Source organism: Aquarana catesbeiana, linkage group LG04 (assembly GCF_042186555.1).
Source record: "Aquarana catesbeiana isolate 2022-GZ linkage group LG04, ASM4218655v1, whole genome shotgun sequence".
NCBI classification, from domain to species: Eukaryota; Metazoa; Chordata; class Amphibia; order Anura; family Ranidae; genus Aquarana; species Aquarana catesbeiana.
In genome coordinates this window covers 108264357-108278200 of record NC_133327.1, presented here as the reverse complement: position 1 = coordinate 108278200, position 13844 = coordinate 108264357, and the positions used below count along the sequence as shown (strand labels likewise).

At 41.9% G+C, this 13844-nt stretch overlaps 1 protein-coding gene across 21 annotated transcripts in view; it reads right to left on the bottom strand.

Annotated features, from left to right (window-relative positions):
* Window positions 1-13844, bottom strand: part of MYT1L (myelin transcription factor 1 like) — a 716654-nt gene that overhangs the window by 540807 nt on the left and 162003 nt on the right. The gene's annotated exons all lie outside the window — the stretch shown is intronic.

The following is a 13844-nucleotide window of genomic DNA, read 5'->3' as shown; positions in this document are numbered from 1 at the left end:
AAAGCCAGCACTAGGAACCAATCAGAATTTGCTGAAGTGACCATGTGCTGACAAGTAATACGTTAAAATATGGTGCAAGAGAGAGGGTTCTACTACCCCTGTTATTGTCCAATCAGCAGGTTGAATCAGCATCCCAGATACCAAGCAATTGAGCTGCAAGTTTGAAAATGACTTGCTAAGCGATTGCTAGACATGCAAGTCCATATTGCATGACGCCAGATCAACTTTCTTTGCAAACATTCTGCAAGTCTGCTGCAAGTTCTGGTTCAGTTATGTTGTGCAATAGTCTTCCCACCACAAGGGTCATTGTGGCTGAATTTTCATGCTGTAGACTTGCAGATTTCTTGCTGTAGACTCACCACTGCAACTTTGGTCTTGCTAGAGACTTGCCATGCAAATTTGCCACAAATTGGAAAAGTGTCAACTAGAACTTGTGCTTCAAGTGCTCTGCAAGTGTACAACCTGCCAGTGAAAATGTGCAGCAAGTTAACAAACTTACAATTCAACACTGCCACAAATGTGTGGCAAGTTATCCTTGCTACCTGGGATTTGTGACAAAGTTGTCCTGCTGGGACAATGAGGGGCATGGATATGTTATTGATGTTTGACAGGGGTGCCTAGATCAACTCTGTGTATAGGGTTCTGTATATCCACTTGCCGAACAAGCCTTTTCTTGCACTTTTTGTTTACAAATTTTAATCAGTATTTTTGCTAGAAAATTACTTAGAACTTCCAAACAATATCTATATTTCTTTAGAAGAGACCCTAGAGAATAAAATGAGGATCATTGCAATATTTTATGTCACATGGTATTTGTGCAGTGGCTTTTCAAACACAATTGTTTAGAAATAATACACTTTAATTAATAAAAAAAATGTAATATATACCCCATTTTTTTTGGGAGAATACGAAAGATGATGTTACTCAGAGTACATAGATACCTAACATGTCACACTTAAAAAATTGCACATGCTCGTGGAATGGTGACAATCTACAATACTTAGAAATCTCCATAGTCAACGCTTTAAATATTTTTTAATGTTTCAATCTTTTTTATTGCAAAAAACATAGGTAGACAAACAATACAAACACAATGGTATCAAAATACAAGTCACATCAAAACGATAAATTAGGTAAGTATCAAAATATGAAGGAGCAAACATCTTAAGGCAGAGAAGTCTAATGGAATTGACGTTCCACTCTCTATGGGTGAGGCGATGATAGGACTACTGAGCCAGCAACATTACTCCGTAGGGTACGAGTACCGATATGTTAATTAAACCAAAATATATTTACAGCCCGGCCCAAGACATCTTCACAAAGGGGCTCAGGAGCAAATATATCAGGGTTGCCGCCCAAAAGACAAAAAAACTTTATAGGGAAAAAATAAATTGCGAGGGAGTTACTTTTAAAGTACACCACAGAGAAACCTGAGATTAGACAGAATATACAAAAATAGAAAATGCTACATTTCTACCTAATTAATCTGTCCCTCTGAGCTTTGATGATAGTGTCCTGTCCAAAAAAACGGGTGCTATGCCCACTGGTGGGGGACTACCATGACAATTAAGAGTCTTTACCCCATCTACTGTATATAAGGCTGAATAAATGAGATATCTGAAGTGAATATTCTAAAAACTGAGGTGAGAAAAAAAGGGGAAGGGGATCTGGGAAGGGATAAAGGAACAGAACAGTGAGGAAGAGGGAAGGAAAAATAGAAAGATGGGGTAAAGGGAAAACACCTATGCAGAAGTTCTAAGCTAGGCTAACAGAGAGTGATAAACAATTAAGACTTGAGAGGTACCTTCATATAACAAGCCCAGGGTTCCCAAATCAGTTTGAATTTCTCACTAGTGTTCTGAAGTATGCTAACAATCTTCTCTTGGGACATAATCCAAGATATTTTGCGCTTGGCCAGGATGAGGGTGACTGAAGGGCTCTTCCATGCATGGGCAATAGTGATTTTAGCTCCTAGTAAAATGAAGAAGATCGCTCCCCTCACTACACACAGAATCAGGCCTCGACCCCTACAACCCTGGCAAACAGATGACGCTAAAATTCTCAAAAAACGTAGTCGCACTCTTGAGCATTTGTGGCACAAGACTAAGTCTCTCAAAGACTTCAACCAATACAAATCTGCCCTCCAAAAATACTATTCTTCCATCCACACTGCCAAGCAAACCTATTTTACAACTCTCATTAACACCTTCTCATCCAGTCCCCGTAAACTCTCCTCTACTTTGAACTCTCTACTTTGTCCTCCACCACCTCCACCCACTGACTCACTCACTGCCCAGGAGATCGCTAATCACTTCAAAAACAAGATTGATACAATCCGTGATGAAATCTCCACTCTACAGGTATTTCCCCCAGTTAAGACCCCATGACAGGTACAACTGCACTCCCCTCATTCAAATCTGCTGCTACAGACGAAGTTGCTAAACTCCTTTCTATCGCCCACCTAACCACCTGTCCGCTGGACCCTATTACCTCTCAAATGCTACGGTCGCCCTCTGACTCCATTCTACACTCTCTAACCCACATCTTCAATCTCTCCCTCACCTCTGGCATTTTCCCAATGCTCTAAAATATGCACTGGCCACCCCCATACTTAAAAAGCCAACCTTGGACCCTTCCAATCTTAACAACCTATGCCCTAATCTCCTTGCTCCCCTTCTCCTCTAAACTCCTTGAATGCCTGGTTTACAATCAACTGAGTGACCACCTCATTAAGAACAACCTTCTTGATCCCCTTCAATCTGGATTTCGCCCCCAACACTCCACAGAAACTGCTCTTTTAAAACTCACAAATGACCTACTAATGGCAAAAACCAACGGACACTATTCTGTACTCCTACTTCTGGAACTTTCAGCTGCCTTTGACACGGTTGACCACCCCCTACTCCTCAAAAAACTTTACTCCCTCGGTCTCCGTGACTGTGCTCTTCAGTGGCTCTCATCCTACCTATCCCAACGCACCTTCAGTGTCACTTACAATTCTACTTCCTCCACCCCTCTTCCCTTCTCCGTCAGGGTCCTCCAAGGTTCTGTTCTTGGACCTCTTTTATTTTCAATCTACACCTCTTCCCTGGGTCAGCTGATAGCCTCTCATGGCTTTCAATATCATTTCTATGCTGACGACACACAAATCTATCTCTCCACCCCTCAACTCACTGCATCAGTCTCCTCACGCATCACTAACTTACTAACCGACATATCCATATGGATGTCACACCATTTCCTCAAACTCAACTTGTCCAAAACCGAGCTTATAATATTTCCTCCCCCGCGTGCCTCTTCCCCTGACTTATCTGTCAAGAACAATGGAACAACCATCCACCCATCCCCACATGTCTGGGTGCTAGGTGTTATCCTGGATTCTAAACTCTCCTTTCGGCCCCACATCCAATCACTTTCCAAAGCTTGCCCCCTCAACCTCCGCAACATCTCTAAACTACGTCCCTTTCTAACCAATGAAACCACAAAGCTCCTGATTCACTCCCTGGTTACCTCTCGCCTCGACTACTGCAACTCATTGGCTTACCTTTAACCACTTGCTTACTGGGCACTTAAACCCCCCTCCTGACCAGACCAATTTTCAGCTTTCAGCGCTGTCGCACTATGAATGACAATTGCGCGGTCATACAACACTGTACCCAAATGAAATTTACTCTGATCTGTGATCAGGCGAGTCTCATAGACTCACTGATCACAGGGGGCGTGCAGGCCGCTCGTGCACGGAACGACGTAAATAGACATAGTCCCGGCAATGTAGATCCATGCTGTTGCCATCATTTGGCAATAGCGCGGATCTGAAGAGGTTAAGAAGACTATCCCCCCTTCAGTCCATCATGAATGCTGTTACCAGACTCATCCACCTTACAAACCGCTCAGTGTGTGCTACCCCTCTCTGCCATTCCCTCCATTGGCTGCCACTCGCCCAACAAATTAAATTCAAAATAGTAACAATAAGTTACAAAGCCATCCACAACTCTGCCCCCAGCTACATCACTAGCCTAGTCTCAAAATACCAACCTAATCGCCCTCTCTGTTCCCCCCAAGACCTCCTGCTCTCTAGCTCCCTCATCATCTCCCATATTCGCCTCCAGGACTTTTCCCGAGCCTCGCCCATCCTCTGGAATTCCCTACCCCAATCTGTCAGACTGTCTCCAAATGTATCCACTTTTAGGCTATCCCCGAAAACTTTCCTCTTCAGAGAAGCCTATCCTGCCTCCATCTAACAACTGCACTATTTTCTCCATTAGCTCATCCCCCACAGCTATTACCCTTTTGTATAACTTGACCCTCCCTCCTAGATTGTAAGCTCTAACGAGCAGGGCTCTCTGATTCCTCCTGTATTGAATTGTATTGTAATTGTTCTGTCTGCCCTAATGTTGTAAAGCGCTGCGTAAACTGTCGGCGCTATATAAATCCTGTATAATAATAATAAAAAAGAAGATCAAGACCTAAGTGGATTTGGGAACCTTGGGTATAACATTGATTGAGAAGGGCAATCCCAGGATCCTGAGAAAGTGTTATCCTGGTAATTTTGCGGACACGTTAAAATTTTTATAGGTTACCTGTTTAGAGTTACAGAGGAGGTTTAGTGCTAGAATTATTGCTCTCACACTAATGTTCAAGGCGATACCTCAAATGTGTGGTGCAAACCTGACTTTTTTTAACCTGACTACCATAACTATGTACCAAAACTGGCTACATAAATAAATCCTTTGGTAGGTAACAAAGTCTCCTCCAGATATCAGATATAGATACTTACATCGAGCCAAGCTGGCCCAATGTAAGTGCAAAGAATATAAATCCTATATAAATCCTGGAGTTCAGCTTTAATAACATGAAATAACTGCTACAAATAACATTTAACATATCATTCCATCCAAAAATACTTTTAAACATTTAACATTAACACTCTTCTGAACATTTTCATGAATATATTTTTTTTCTTTTTTGGCAATGCTATACAATTGTTTTAACTCCAGAGAGAACCATGCGTTCACCACGGCACTGAGAATTACATTTAAGAGATGCTGGTGCAGAGCACAAGGCTGTCTTATCAAAGTGTGTGATGGAACATGGATGTGGGAAGCAGAGCATGTCCTATTTTCTCCTGTCCCTGTTCCATCATTTGCTTTGGTAAGATGGCTGCGCAAACCGCATCGTTGTCTCTTCACCAAGATCAGTCATATCCAGGAGAGTATTTTTCTCTTCATTATTCTCTCGTCAACGCAGAGAACGAAGAAATGACAGCCTTGAATACTAGCCATAGTAAAACGATCAAAATACCAAAATAAAAAATTCTAATTTAAGTCTTATACAGAGAAGAATGAACTATTTAAAAACAGGAAATCAGACCCTTGTAAAGTTCTTCCATAAACTGCCAGGGATATCCAGGTACAATTGGAAATGTGTTGAAGTCAGATAGTCCAGCCAATTATCTTTAAATAGCAATATATCAAATCCTTTGCAGCCAGATTCAGCAAACTTTTCATATGTACTTCTGGAGCCTGTTATTACACATTTTAGCAAACCGAAACCTCCCTCTCATAGTTCATTGTGTATGGGTGAGGCTGCAATAGGCTCAAATAGAGGGTGGTTCCTGCATACAAAGGGCTTGATTTACTCAAGGCAAATAAACTGTGCACTTTGCAAGCTCAGTTAATCCAGAGCTTAGTAAATGAGGGGAAGCTCTGCTGATTTCTATCATCCAATCACGTGAAAGCAAAAATGCAGTTTTTTTAGTTTTTTTTGCATGTAATTGGATATTCTTTGCAAAGTGAGGCTTTACCTCATTTACTAAGCTCTGGAGCAACTGCATTTGCAGAGTGCTATTTGCTTTTAGTAAATCAACCCCATAGAGTCCTGAAAATTCATAGGCTCACTTTCAGCCCTAATCAGATGAAAGGTATACCAACATGAGAATAGCCATATGTAATGTGAAAATTAGATTTTATCAGACAGGCAGTATCTCCAAAATGAGTTTCATGTTTGGCTGGAATGAACATTTTTTTTAATACGTTAAGCAAGAATGTAATTGAGAAGAATAATATCCACAACATTTGGCCAGTAAAATACCACAGTGAAATAGCCACATAATAGCATAGTAAGGTTCAGCTAGTAGCATGCAGTTCAGTAGCAGTTAGCGGGGTCAGCCGTAAAATGAATCGGCTAGCCAGCCATACATATGAACAGTGAATGGATGGCAGTCAGTCGTACAACCAGTAAGGGGGGAGGTCCCAATATGGATTGGTGGCAAAATGTGACGTCAATTGGGGGTCATTTGCAAGTAAACTAGTTAAATACTATTTTATATATATAGATAGATATATATCTATCTATATATATATATATGAAATACTGTACTTTTAAACTGACATTCCTCAGCTGTTTACCTTGCTTAGCTTCCATCTTTTCCCAGAAAATGCATTATAATATAGCCTTTCGCTTAGTTTGGTATCACACCCAGCTATAATAACAAAGTGCTGTGTATGGACAGCACTAAAAATATCATATTCAGGCAGCTAATGCACCCTCCAGCAGCCTGTGATTGCTGTGATGACCAACAGTGTAGAGTTTACATTGGAGAGCCCGTCCCTGCCACTTGCAAAGGAAGTGTACAGGACGCCGGGAATGTGGCGTATGGATGGCAGGTATGTTTCCCCATTATTTGACTTGTGGTCCAGACAACAGGGTATGACTTGTGTGCAGTTTGAGTACTCAGGGTTTCTCATCCATGCAGTGTGAGGGGTTCTGGGGTAGTCCATTTGAAGAGGAGAGGACCAATTTACAGTGCTCTCAAGATTGGTAAGTCCTCATTTGGGACCCAGAATTTGGATGCACTAAGAGCTTTAGGTGGGAAAAAGCCTCCAAATCCTTATTATAGGGGCTTTGGTCCATGATGGGTTAACCCACCTACAAGGGAAGCTTGAGAAGGGGCAAGAAGAGGCAAGAAGGAGTGAGCATCTATCTGTGAAGGAGTGTGGAATGGTTCACAGATGTGAGGAAGTGTAGACTCTCTGGAAACAGTGACACTGATTTGCTGAGCTCCTGCAGCCATTGCAGTACCCATGAAGCAGACGGGAACCCCAAAATCCTATGTAGAACTGGTGTATTGGCAGTGAGCCATTCTCTTTTTTTTTATGGCACCTGGATTATGGACTGTTTGCTTTATTTTTGCTGAAGAAAGCTGTTTTTGTTTGCATATTTTGAAAGAGCATTAGAGCATTGAATAATGTTCACTTTTAAAGGCGGCTGGCTGGTGATAACAGATTACAGATCAGCGAATCAGCAGATCCCATGGTTGTGGAATTGCTTCTTTTTCCTTTTCACCCCCCCCCCCCCATCACCAGTATATACAGCTCCATACTGTCTTCAAGGTGAATTTTATATTAACTCCTTCACCTTCCTTATTCTGTGCATCGGTACATTAACCCCTTTATCTTCCTCCTCCCACTGTATGTGACCTGTACATTAACCCCTTTACCTCCTACTTTCTTTGTGTATCACCTGGATATTTACTGCATCTAGTGCACCATTACCAAGCTTCATGTTTTAACTCCTTCAATACTAGTATTTTTCTTCATTTCCTAAAATTATGGCAAAAAATTTGATCACATTGGTGTTATTTTAGGGGTGTTCTTACAGTCCTGCCATTCTTATTTGATATGTTTGTTTTTTAATATATGTATTTTTAATATAATAACTAATTATAAACCCAATTTAATTATTAAAAAGCAATAAAAAAAGTTATCAATACCAGAAAAAGAAGTTCTATCTGTTAAAAAAAATGAAATAAAATGTATTGGGTACAGTGCTGCATGACTGAATGATTATCAGTCAAACTATTACAAAAATGAAAACCAAAAAATTGCCTGGTAATGATGGGGTAATACAGGCTGGTACCGAAGTGGATCTGTGCATAACACCAAAATAAGATAATTATAATTATTTATAATTATAATATTTATTATTATAATTGTTATCCTTATTTCAGGATAGTGGGCAGAGCCATGCAAATAATTCCTTTATGCTCAATGGCTAGCCACACATCCAGAATTGTTGCTTGTAGTGCAGATATAGGCTAATAATATCCACTTGTTTCAAACAGTTTTAGGGTTGTTGGGCACCATCAGTGCAGGGCATTGAAAACATGACTTCTATGGAATAAGATTTGGGGACTAACAAGAAAGTATACCTGTGAAGGTTAGGGTGAGACCCCCCCCCCTTCCTTGTAAAAGCTGGAGGGGGATCCTCTCCCCGCATCTGATGTCACAATTGAAAAATAGTGCGGCCATGCGGGGCTCCACCCACACAACCGCATCATTCATTCACAGAGTTCTGAGAGTGAATGAACTACAAGTACCGTCTTCCACCACTGCAGATGGCGTGTAGCTCAATGAACTGTGAGGGTGCTGGTGAATGATCTTTTAGTTCATTCATTCTTCCTGGACTTCAGTAACTGCCTGCCTGTATGCAAGCCCCTAAGGAAAAATTATAAATGCACATTTATCTTTTAACTTAAAAAAAATTGCATTTATTCTTTTTTTAAGAGCCGGTTCACACCAGATGCAATCCATTGCATTTTTCTTTTCTGCATCAAAAACACATGGACAGTAAAGTGAACTTAACTCATAAAGTCCTCCAACCAAACCAGTCCCACAAAAAATGATACTTATTATCCAAAAAAACTCCTTTCTCAAAGGCTTTCTAAAATTCTATACAACAATGGAAATTTAAAGCACACTTGGCATAAGATAAATCAGCAGGCTGCCATTGTTGACTTCTCCTTTTGAAAATGTTTGTTCCCTGATTTTGTTAAAGCTTTGTCTTTATATTTTCTGAGTTGCTAACCTAACACATACAGAGAGAAGAAATTCAGACAATGTCTCATTTATGCCCCTCAAGCTTAAAGTAAAATTAAAGTCTCTTTTTTTTTTTTTAGTTAAAAATACCAAACCTGTTACACTTACCTGCTCTGTGCAGTGGATTTGCACAGAGCAGCCCAGATCCTCCCCTTCTCAGGTCCCTCTTCGGTGCTACGAGCCCCTTCCTCCTGTTGAGCAGCTTGCTAAGGGGACACCCGAGCCACTACACAGCTTCATGTAGCCATGGCCCAGCCTCGTCTCCTCTCTCTCCTCATTGGCTCACTGACTTTGATTGACAGCAGCGGGAGCCAATGGCACCACACTGCTGTCTCAGCTGATCAGGAGGGGAGTCCTGGGCAGCCGAGACACTCCTACAACATCGCTGGATCTAAATGGACCTCAAGTCAGTATTAGGTTGGCTGAGGGGGGCTGCTGCACACAGAATGCTTTTTATCTTAATGCATAGAATGCATTAAGATAAAAAAAAAAAACCTTCTGCCTTTACAATCACTTTAAGTCTGGTTAATTTTTCCTTTCTTATAGACCTCAATACTGCCATATGTGTACAGCCTCCAATTCAGGTGGTTGTACCAGGATCATGGTTGCAGCTACAGCCATGATCCTGGTACCCCTCTTTTCAGCCAGTGATTCTCTATGAAGTAAACATGATCTGAGTGACTATGCAATCGCTCAATCACTTTTACAGGCGGTGGAAGTGGGTAATCTTGTGTGAGGTATCGCCATGGATATCAGAGTAAGATCAATAATTCTAGCACCACACCTTCTGTGTAACTCTGAACTGGTAACCTGTAAAGGCTTTTAACATGTTGTCCATGGATAATTTAATGTACCATAGTTTATTGCCACTCCATGGGCATGCACAATTATAAAGCATTACATGTATAGTATCTATTTACTCGACATATTCGATCATATTTTATATTTTACAGAAAAGTTGGGTAGTATATTGTGTTTGTATTTATTAAATCATCATAAAATTAATTAAAGTGTATTTTTTCTGAAAATTTGCATTTTATAAACCGCTAAGCAAATATTATGTGACTTGATAAATTGAAACACCCACCATTTTATTCTCCAGGGCCTCTGCTTAAAAAAACTTTTAAGTTTTGAGGCTCTAAGTAGTTTTCTAGCAAAAAAAAAAAAAGTGCAGATTTTACATACATGAGAGAAATATCAGAATTGGCCTTGTAGTAAAGTGGGTAAATCAGCACAAGGGATGGTACTTATATTGAATGACAAGTACAATTTGTGCTGCTGGCTGCTCTAATTTCTCCTCATTCCTCTGACCCTGTTCCCCTTTCCGATACCCCACCATCCGTGATCTTCCATGCTGTGGGGGTTAATACAAGCCATTGGACCTGTCACATGCACTCGGCAAAAGTTAAGACTATGTCTGCCCTTTCTGCCCCCTGCTCCACTGATAAAAAGCCATGCTATTACTTCACACAGTGAAAAGCGCTCTATCATTGGAGGACAGGAGGATAAATGAAAGATCCGCTCCCTTCATTCGTAGACCTGTGACAGTTCCAGTGGCTTATATTAACCCATGAAAAACTGCAAGATCACCGCTGCAGGGTATCGTGGCAGAGTTCACTGAACAGAGCATCCACCAGCACAAGGGACACTTCTCATTCAATGTAAGTACCATCCCTTGTGCTTTTTTTTTTTTTTTTTTAAAGCTAACCTTAAAGGAGAAATATGGCCAAAGCCATTTGTCGCTTATGACGTCACAGAGCACAGAGCCAATTGTCAGTGATATTTCTCTTCACTGCTTGTCTTATAGACTTCACAGAAAGTGAGAGAATATCTTTTCAACGTGAAGGATATCCCCTCTTAAACAGTTCAACTTGACATTTTGGTTTTATCCTAATTTTTATTGCAATAAACACCTGACAGATGGTCTAAACTCTCAACACTATTGAAATCTAAAAATAAAAGCAATGACTTTGACTAGTTTGAAGGCAGACACAGACAGGCAACTAGCAGTTTCAGGGCAAAGGGAAAAATACACAGCATAGCCAAATCTGAGTTCTCCTAACAGTCCAAGCACACAATCGTATGAAAATATAGCAACTAATATACAAGATTTTGCTGGTAGGACCTGGCAGTAAGCGCCTGCCTAAAAAGTGTTCTGACACTGTACCTATGTGACCTTTGAGTGTTTGCATGCATATAGATGTTTGCATGCATATAGACAATGTACATAACCCTGTTACTAGGATGCAGGTGGCTTCTCAGTGAAGTTGCTTAGCGTACTTCCATTGCTAAGATGCAGATGGGTTCTCAATGAAGCCATCTAGTGTTGTTCTGTTTCTAGGATGCAGGTGGCTAATCATTGAAGCTGCCTAGGGTTAATTCCATTGCTAGGTTGCAGGTGGCTTCACAACAAAGCTGCCTAGCATCCTTCTGTTGCTAAGAAGCAGGTGGCATCCCACTGAAGCTGCCTAACATTCTTTCATTGCTAGGATACAGACGGCTTCCCAATGAAGCTGCCTAGTGTTCTTCCATTATTAAGATGAAGATGGCTTTCCAAGGAAGCTGTCAAGCATTCTTCATTTGCTGGGATGCAGGTGGCTTCTCAATTAAAGAGGAGGTCCAGCCCCTAACAAAAAAATGAAAAGTCAGCAGCTACAAATACTGTAGCTGCTGACATTTAATATTAGGACACTTACATGTCCTGGAATCCAGCGATGTCAGCACCCCAGCCGTTGCCTGTAAGGGAAACCGGCAGTGAAGCCTTGTGGCTTTATAGCCTGTTCCCTACTGTGAATGCCCACTGCACTTTGTGAATGGCCCGGTGGCGGGGGAAGGAGGAAGGGGGGCCAAACTTCCGGGTGATCTTGCTGCATCTCGCCATTGTCAGATCACCCGGAAGGGGGAGCAGGTACCTGTCAAAACAGGTACCCATTCCCCCTCCCCCAAAAGGTGCCAAATGTGGCACCGGAGGGGGGGAGGAGGCAGATAAGCGGAGCTTCCCCTTTTGGGTGGAGCTCCGATTTAAGCTGCCTAGTGTCCCTCTGTTGATAGGATACAGGCAGCTCCCCAGTGAAGCTGCCTAGCGTTCTTCCATTGCTAGTAAGGCGGTAGGTTCTCAGTGAAGTTGGCTATCCTTCTGGTGCTAGGACACAGAAGGCTCTGACAAAGTACATTTTTGCTGTATGCTGTAGACATTTAAATGTTATCACAACCTTTACATGCATACAAGCACAAATTACAGAACATGTATTTTTTTTTTTTTACAGATCTGTACACAGCACAAGTTTACTGATACTTACACAGCTATGTGCATGGGCCCATAGATAATTATATAGCTGCGTTCAGATCCATAATAATTTCCTGATCAAAAAATGCTTTTTTGCATCCGTGTGCATGTGCCCATATTGGGAATTACTGGAAGTTAATTTTAAAACAAAATTAGGTACTTATGCTGGCTGCATTTAAAATACTTTTCATGTTTTTTTTAAATGCTTTAACCGCTTCTGGAATGCCCACCGCATATATACTGCGGCAGGGCGGCCCGGCTGCGCAAAATCACGTACTTGTACGTGATTTCATGCACACGGTGTAAGGGGGGGTGCGGGTGCCATTAGAGTGCCGCTCCCGCTGCAATTGGACACAGCTGGAGCCAATCAGCAGGTCTGGCAGCCGCGATGGCCATCGTGACTCCCGATCATTCTGTTGAGAGATGGAGCATCGGTGTGCCTATGTAAACAAGGCAAACCACTGATCTGTCAGGGAGCAAAGGAGAAATCTTGTGTTTCAGATAAGCTGAAACATGATCTCTCTTTTCCTCCAGTGTATCCACTCCCCCCACAGTTAGAAAGCACCTCCAAGGCACACTTAACCCCTTGATCGCCCCTGGTGTTAACCCCTTCCCTGCCAGTGTAATTTATACTGTGCTCAGCGCATTTTTTAGCACTGATCACAGCATTGGTGTCACTGGTCCCCAAAATGTGTCACTTCATGTCCAATTTGTCCGCTGCAATGTCGCAGTCCCATTAATCGTTACTAGTAAAAATAAAGAATAAAATAAAAATGCCATAAAAATATCCCATACATTGTAGACGCGATAACTTTTGCGCAAACAAACAAAACAAAAGTCTGGTCTACAACCAACTGAGCGACCATCTGACCATGAACAAACTTCTTGATCCCCTTTTTTTTGCTCTCAACACTCCACGGAAACTGCTCTCCTTAAACTCACAAATCACCTACTAACGACTAAAACCAACAGACACTATTCTGTACTACTTCTCCTGGACCTTTCTGCTGCCTTTGACACAGTGGACCACCCCCTCCTCCTCAAAAAACTCCACTCCTTTGGTCTCCGAGGCTGTACTCTTCGCTGGTTCTCATCCTACCTATCCCACCGCTCCTTCAGTGTCACTTACAACTCTACTTCCTCCTCTTCCTTTCTCTGTCGGGGTCCCCCAAGGTTCTATTCTTTGACCTCTCTTTTTCTCAATCTACACTACCTCCCTGGGTCAGTTGATTGCCTCAACATGGCTTTCAATATCATTTCTACGCTGATGACACCCAAATCTATCTCTCCATCCCCCAGCTCTCTCCATCTGTCTCCTTACACATCATCAACTTACTAGAAGACTTATCAGCCTGGATGTCACATCACTTCCTCAAACTCAACCTATCCAAAACCGAGCTCATGATATTTCTTCCCCCAGGTGCCACATTCCCCTGATTTCTCTGTCAACATCAACAGCTCAACTATCAATTTGCCCCCCCCCCCACTCTAAGGTCCTAGGTGTAATCCTGAACTCCGAACTAACCTTTCGGCCCTACATCCTATCGCTATCCAAAATTTGCAGCCTCAACCTCTGCAACATTTCCAAGATACAGCCCTTCCTAACCAAAGTCACCACAAAGCTTCTAATCCACTCCCTGGGGATCTCCTGCCTCGACTACTGCAACTCCCTCCTCATTGGC